The sequence below is a fragment of the Rhinoraja longicauda genome, unplaced genomic scaffold (genome assembly GCF_053455715.1).
Source record: "Rhinoraja longicauda isolate Sanriku21f unplaced genomic scaffold, sRhiLon1.1 Scf000060, whole genome shotgun sequence".
Taxonomy (NCBI): domain Eukaryota; kingdom Metazoa; phylum Chordata; class Chondrichthyes; order Rajiformes; family Arhynchobatidae; genus Rhinoraja; species Rhinoraja longicauda.
In genome coordinates this window covers 330,001-337,500 of record NW_027601278.1, presented here as the reverse complement: position 1 = coordinate 337,500, position 7,500 = coordinate 330,001, and positions in this window count along the sequence as shown.

Genomic DNA, 7,500 nt, shown 5'->3' with positions numbered 1-7,500 from the left:
GAATTGTTAGCGGCGGCGTCGTTGTGCTGGGGGTGACGCTGCCTGCCTGCCTGCTCCTTTGGTTCACGATGTCCCCGCCGAAGGCGGCGAACTTTAAAGCGCTGCAGCTCGAGCGCACAAGGTGCGCGGGGAATTGTTAGCGGCGCCGTGGTTGTGGTGGCGGTGACCATGGCTGCCTGCTCCTTTGGTTCACGATGTCCCCGCCGAAGGCGGCGAACTTTAAAGTACTGCAGCTCGAGCGCACAAGGTGCGCGGGGAATTGTTAGCGGCGCCGTGCTTGTGCTGGCGGTGACCATGGCTGCCTGCTCCTTTGGTTCACGATGTCCCCGCCGAAGGCGGCGTACTTTAAAGTACTGCAGCTCGAGCGCACAAGGTGCGCGGGGAATTGTTAGCGGCGCCGTGGTTGTGCTGGCGGTGACCATGGCTGCCTGCTCCTTTGGTTCACGATGTCCCCGCCGAAGGCGGCGTACTTTAAAGTACTGCAGCTCGAGCGCACAAGGTGCGCGGGGAATTGTTAGCGGCGCCGTGCTTGTGCTGGCGGTGACCATGGCTGCCTGCTCCTTTGGTTCACGATGTCCCCGCCGAAGGCGGCGTACTTTAAAGTACTGCAGCTCGAGCGCACAAGGTGCGCGTGGAATTGTTAGCGGCGCCGTGGTTGTGCTGGCGGTGACCATGGCTGCCTGCTCCTTTGGTTCACGATGTCCCCGCCGAAGGCGGCGTACTTTAAAGTACTGCAGCTCGAGCGCACAAGGTGCGCGGGGAATTGTTAGCGGCGCCGTGCTTGTGCTGGCGGTGACCATGGCTGCCTGCTCCTTTGGTTCACGATGTCCCCGCCGAAGGCGGCGTACTTTAAAGTACTGCAGCTCGAGCGCACAAGGTGCGCGGGGAATTGTTAGCGGCGCCGTGGTTGTGCTGGCGGTGACCATGGCTGCCTGCTCCTTTGGTTCACGATGTCCCCGCCGAAGGCGGCGTACTTTAAAGTACTGCAGCTCGAGCGCACAAGGTGCGCGGGGAATTGTTAGCGGCGCCGTGCTTGTGCTGGCGGTGACCATGGCTGCCTGCTCCTTTGGTTCACGATGTCCCCGCCGAAGGCGGCGTACTTTAAAGTACTGCAGCTCGAGCGCACAAGGTGCGCGTGGAATTGTTAGCGGCGCCGTGGTTGTGCTGGCGGTGACCATGGCTGCCTGCTCCTTTGGTTCACGATGTCCCCGCCGAAGGCGGCGTACTTTAAAGTACTGCAGCTCGAGCGCACAAGGTGCGCGGGGAATTGTTAGCGGCGCCGTGCTTGTGCTGGCGGTGACCATGGCTGCCTGCTCCTTTGGTTCACGATGTCCCCGCCGAAGGCGGCGTACTTTAAAGTACTGCAGCTCGAGCGCACAAGGTGCGCGTGGAATTGTTAGCGGCGCCGTGGTTGTGCTGGCGGTGACCATGGCTGCCTGCTCCTTTGGTTCACGATGTCCCCGCCGAAGGCGGCGTACTTTAAAGTACTGCAGCTCGAGCGCACAAGGTGCGCGGGGAATTGTTAGCGGCGCCGTCGTTGTGCTGGCGGTGACCATGGCTGCCTGCTCCTTTGGTTCACGATGTCCCCGCCGAAGGCGGCGTACTTTAAAGTGCTGCAGCTCGAGCGCACCATGTGCGTGGGGAATTGTTAGCGGGGGCGTCGTTGTGCTGGGGGCTGACTGTCCCTAGTGGGTATAGGATAATGTTAATGTACGGGGATCGCTGGGCGGCACGGACTTGGAGGGCCGAAAAGGCCTGTTTCCGGCTGTATGTGTATGATATGATATGATATGATGCCTGCCTGCTCATTTGGTTCATGATGTCCACGCGGCAGGCGGAATATTTTAAAAGCACTGTTCTGTACGAAGTGCACAATGTCCGTTGGGGAAATGCAGCTGGGGGTCGGTCGACCGGCTGACGACGCCTGCCTGCCGATTTGGTTCACGATGTCCCCGCCGAAGGCGGCATACTTGAAAGTACCGCCGTTCGCGGCGCGCAATTTGCGGGGGGAGGAATTGTTAGTGCACGTCTGTGTGCTAGGTGACGATGCTTGCCGACTTGGTTCATGCCGTCCACGCCGAAGACGGCGCCGTTTAAAGTACTGCCGCTCGAGGTGCACAATTTGCGGGGGAATTGTTAATGGGCGTCGGCGTGCTGGGTGACGATGTGGAGATGTGGAACGCCGAGCCAGATCTATCTTATTTGTTTGCTTGGCCCACTGGACTTTGCGTGGGCTTTGCAACACTGTGTGCTAGGTTAAATCACGGCCAATAGAGTGAGTGTTTTTAATGATCCTGATCTGATAAGGGGACTAGAGGTAAAAGAGCCGTTAGGAGGCAGTGATCACAACACGATAAGTTTTACTCTGCAAATGGAAAGGTAGAAGGGAAAATCGGAAGTGTCTGTATTACAGTATAGCAAAGGGGATTACAGAGGCATGAGGCGGGAGCTGGCCAAAATTGACTGGAAGGAGGCCCTAGCAGGGAAGACGGTAGAACAGCAATGGCAGGTATTCCAGGGAATAATGCAGAGGTTGCAGGATCAATTTATTCCAAAGAGGTGGAAAGACTCTAAGGGGAGTAAGAGACACCTGTGGCTGACAAGGGAAGTCAGGGACAGCATAAAAATTAAGGAGAGGAGGTATAACATAGCAAAGAAGAGTGGGAAGACAGAGGATTGGGACTCTTTTAAAGAGCAACAAAAGTTAACTAAAGAGGCAATGCGGGGAGAAAAGATGAGGTGCGAGGGTAAACTAGCCAATAATATAAAGGAGGATAGCAAAAGTTTTTTTAGGTACGTGAAGAGGAAAAAAATAGTCAAGGCAAATGTGGGTCCCTTGAAGACAGAAACGGGGGAATTTATTATGGGGAACAAAGAAATGGCAGACGAGTTAAACCGTTACTTTGGGTCTGTCTTCACTGAGGAAGATACACACAATCTCCCAAATGTTCTAGGGGCCGGAGAACCTAGGGTGATGGAGGAACTGAAGGAAATCCACATTAGGCAGGAAATGGTTTTGGGTAGACTGATGGGACTGAAGGCTGATAAATCCCCAGGGCCTGATGGTCTGCATCCCAGGGTACCTAAGGAGGTGGCTCTAGAAATAGTGGAAGCATTGGAGATCATTTTTCAATGTTCTATATAGATTCAGGATCAGTTCCTGTGGATTGGAGGATAGCAAATGTTATCCCACTTTTTAAGAAGGGAGGGAGAGAGAAAACGGGTAATTATAGACCAGTTAGTCTGACATCAGTGGTGGGGAAGATGCTGGAGTCAATTAGAAAAGACGAAATTGCTGAGCATTTGGATAGCAGTAACAGGATCATTGCGAGTCAGCATGGATTTACGAAGGGGAAATCATGCTTGACAAATCTACTGGAATGTTTTGAGGATGTAACTAGGAAAATTGACAGGGGAGAGTCAGTGGACGTGGTGTACCTCGACTTTCAGAAAGCCTTCGACAAGCTCCCACATAGGAGATTAGTGGGCAAAATTAGGGCACGTGGTATTGGGGGTAGGGTACTGACATGGATAGAAAATTGGTTGACAGACGGAAAGCAAAGAGTGGGTATAAATGGGTCCCTCTCGGAATGGCAGGCAGTGACCAGTGGGGTACCGCAAGGTTCGGTGCTGGGACCCCAGCTATTTACGATATGCATTAATGACTTAGACGGAGGGATTAAAAGTACCATTAGCAAATTTGCAGATGATACTAAGCTGGAGGGTAGTGTGAATTGTGAGGAAGATGCAATAAGGCTGCAGGATGACTTGGACAGGTTGTGTGAGTGGGCGGATACATGGCAGATGCAGTTTAATGTAGATAAGTGCGAGGTTATTCACTTTGGAAGTAAGAGTAGAAAGGCAGATTATTGTCTGAATGGTGTCAAGTTAGGAGGAGGGGGAGTTCAACGAGATCTGGATGTCCTAGTGCATCAGTCAATGAAAGGAAGCATGCAGGTACAGCAGGCAGTGAAGAAAGCCAATGGAATGTTGGCCTTCGTAACCAGAGGAGTTGAGTATAGGAGCAAAGAGGTCCTTCTACAGTTGTAGCGGGCCCTGGTGAGACCGCACCTGGAGTACTGTGTGCAGTTTTGGTCTCCAAATTTGAGGAAGGATATTCTTGCTATGGAGGGCGTGCAGCGTAGGTTCACTAGGTTAATTCCCGGAATGGCGGGACGGTCGTATGTTGAAAGGCTGGAGCGATTGGGCTTGTATACACTGGTATTTAGAAGAATGAGGGGGGATCTTATTGAAACATATACGATAATTAGGGGATTGGACACATTAGAGGCAGGAAACATGTTCCCAATGTTGGGGGAGTCCAGAACAAGGGGCCACCGTTTAAGAATAAGGGGTAGGCCATTTAGAACGGAGATGAGGAAGAACCTTTTCAGTCAGAGAGTGGTGAAGGTGTGGAATTCTCTGCCTCAGAAGGCAGTGGAGGCCAGTTCGTTGGATGCTTTCAAGAGAGAGCTGGATAGAGCTCTTAAGGATAACGGAGTGAGGGGGTATGGGGAGAAGGCAGGAACGGGGTACTGATTGAGAGTGATCAGCCATGATCGCATTGAATGGCGGTGCTGGCTCGAAGGGCTGAATGGCCGACTCCTGCACCTATTGTCTATTGTCTATTGTCTATAATCAACCACTTTATTTTGCCCGTCTTTGTGACTCCTCTTTGACACGTCGATCACCGCTGAGGCTGTTTTACCTGTTTCCCCTATGTACCGTAAGGTACACTCCTTACATTGAACTGCATACACCCCATTATTTCGCTCACGGGTTATCCTCTGTGCTATCCAGTCTCTCCTGTCACCCTGTTCTATGTTTTTGTCTATTACCCAGTGGGAGCAGGCCCCATATTGACATTAATTTGTAACCCTACTGCTCCCCTCGTCTGCTGGTTTTATCACCATCTCATGTTTATCCCTCAGCTCTGCCGTGGTCTCCCTCTCTTTTTTTCTGGTGAGGTTCGGCCTATCCTTTGTCATGGGCATATCCCAGGCTGTTTTAGTAACGTTCTTTTAAAACGTGTCGTGTTTGTTTGGCTTTACCCACGTTCCAGCATTAGAGGCCAATTTTTGCAATGTTTCCTGGGTGGGATTTGCCGGTTTTACAAATGGTGTCACTATCTCACCCTGCTTCCTGATACCCTTATGGGGTCGGCTCTGTTCTTGCAGAACCCTCGGGTGGTGCAGAGTCTGGGCCTTGTTATCAATATCTTGCCCTGCTTCCCGATACCCTTGCGGGTTCGGCTCTGTTCTTGCAGATCCCTCAGGTGGTGCAGAGTCTGGGCGGCATCGTCACCCAGCACACCGACGCCCACTGAAAATTACCCACGCACAGTGCGCGCCTGGAGCGGCAGTAGTTCAAACTACCCCTACCCCTACCCCTACCCCTACCGCTACCCCTACCCCTACCCCTACCCCTAACCCTAACCCTAACCCTAACCCTAACCCTAACCCTAACCCTAACCCTAACCCTAACCCTAACCCTAACCCTAACCCTAACCCTAACCCTAACCCTAACCCTAACCCTAACCCTAACCCTGACCCTAATGCAGGCAGAGTTATTTATAAAGTGGCCCAGACTCTGCACCACCTGAGGGTTTTGTAACAGAACCAACCCCATAAGGGTTTCAGGAAGCAGGGCAAGATATTGATAACAAGGCGCAGACTCTGCACCACCTCAGGGTTCTGCAAGAACAGAGCCGACCCCATAAGGGCATCAGGAATCACGGCAAGATATTGATAAAATGGCCCAGACTCTGCACCACCTGAGGGTTCTGCAAGAACAGAGCCGACCCCATAAGGGCATCAGGAAGCAGGGCAAGATATTGGTAACAAGGCCCACGGGGAAGGCGGCATACTTTGGGGTTATTTTGTAGTGAGTTTTGAAGGCATGTGCTAGTGTTACGCATACCGAGGGCGCGCAAAGTTCGGCGCGCCCGGGCCAAAACGCCTCTGCTGGCCGCGGCCGAGTCGGCCGACGGATTGCCACGGACTTGCTTGACGACCTGTCACTCTCCGTGCATCGGTTGCACGCCCGGTTCGTCCTTTCCATTTGTTTCATGATGTACACGCGGCAGGCGGAATATTTTAAAAGCACTGTTCTGTTCGAAGTGCACAATGGCCGTTGGGGCAATGCAACTGGGGGTCGGTCGACCGGCTGACGACGCCTGCCTGCCGATTTGGTTCACGATGTCCCCGCCGAAGGCGGCATACTTGAAAGTACTGCCGTTCGCGGCGCGCAATTTGCAGGGGGGAGGAATTGTTAGTGGACGTCTGTGTGCTGGGTGACGATGCTTGCCGACTTGGTTCATGCCGTCCACGCCGAAGACGGCGCCGTTTAAAGTACTGCCGCTCGAGGTGCACAATTTGCGGGGGAATTGTTATTGGGCGTCGGCGTGCTGGGTGACGATGTGGAGATGAGGAACGCCGAGCCAGATCTATCTTATTTGTTTGCTTGGGCCACTGGACTTTGCATGGGCTTTGCATCATTGTGTGCTACGTTAAATCACGGCCAATTGAGTGAGTATTTTTTATTCAACCACTCTATTTTGCCCGTCTTTGTGACTCCTCTATGACACGCCGATCACCGCTGACGTGTTAATCTGCGTGTTAGGTATCTCGGGGGTCAGTTGGACGGACAGATGTGTAAGGGTTTTGTTCGGAAGGATCGTTGAGTGTAAACGGTGAACGGGGGTTAAAGGCCCTGAGGTTTCAATCCTCTAAAGAATGTAAAAGGTCTGACGCGTTAGCTAGCAGCTAATGAGGTGAACCTAGCAGCTAATGAGGCTCTCTCTCTCTCACGGCCCCGGGACTCCCTCCCTCCCTCCTCCCTCTTGGAACCCTCCCTGCGTGGGGGGGGGGGGGGGGGGGGGGGGGGCACGAAGAAAAAGAGGGTATAAGAAGAATCCAGTGGAAGGAGTAGGGACTGGGGGCGAGGTCAGACAGCCTATCCGGCTAATAAAGCATCATGAGGTTAGGTATAAACTCTGATGACTGCATAAACTCGCCCCTAATGGGGGGGGGGGGGCACTCTCTCCCCCACCCCTCTCTCCCCAGTGCCACTCCCTCCGACCCCCCCCCCCACTCTCTTCGTGTCGCTGGGCCCGCCCGGCACGGCCCCGAGGATCACTCCCCGCGCGGCAACGGGACACCGGGTCGCCGGGCCCGCAGGGTCGTCAGTCGGGCGGGGGGGGGGGGAGGGTGGCCATGCCAGCAGCAGGAGAGGTTTCCAACGAACCCGCGACCGCAGCAGGACCGCCCTCGGCAGACATTTGGACCCAGCGGGTCCGTTCGGGATGGTTGCCGGGCCCGCAGCAGAGGTTTCCTTCCACCCAACGGGGGGGGGGGGGGGGGGGGGGCGGGGCTGCCCATCTTCCCGCTCGAAGCAACGGCCTCACCCTAACGGCCTCACCCTAACAACCCTCACCCTGACCCTAAACCGCTCGGTTCATGACTTCTCTCCGTTTGGTTCATGAATTCGCCATTTAGTTCA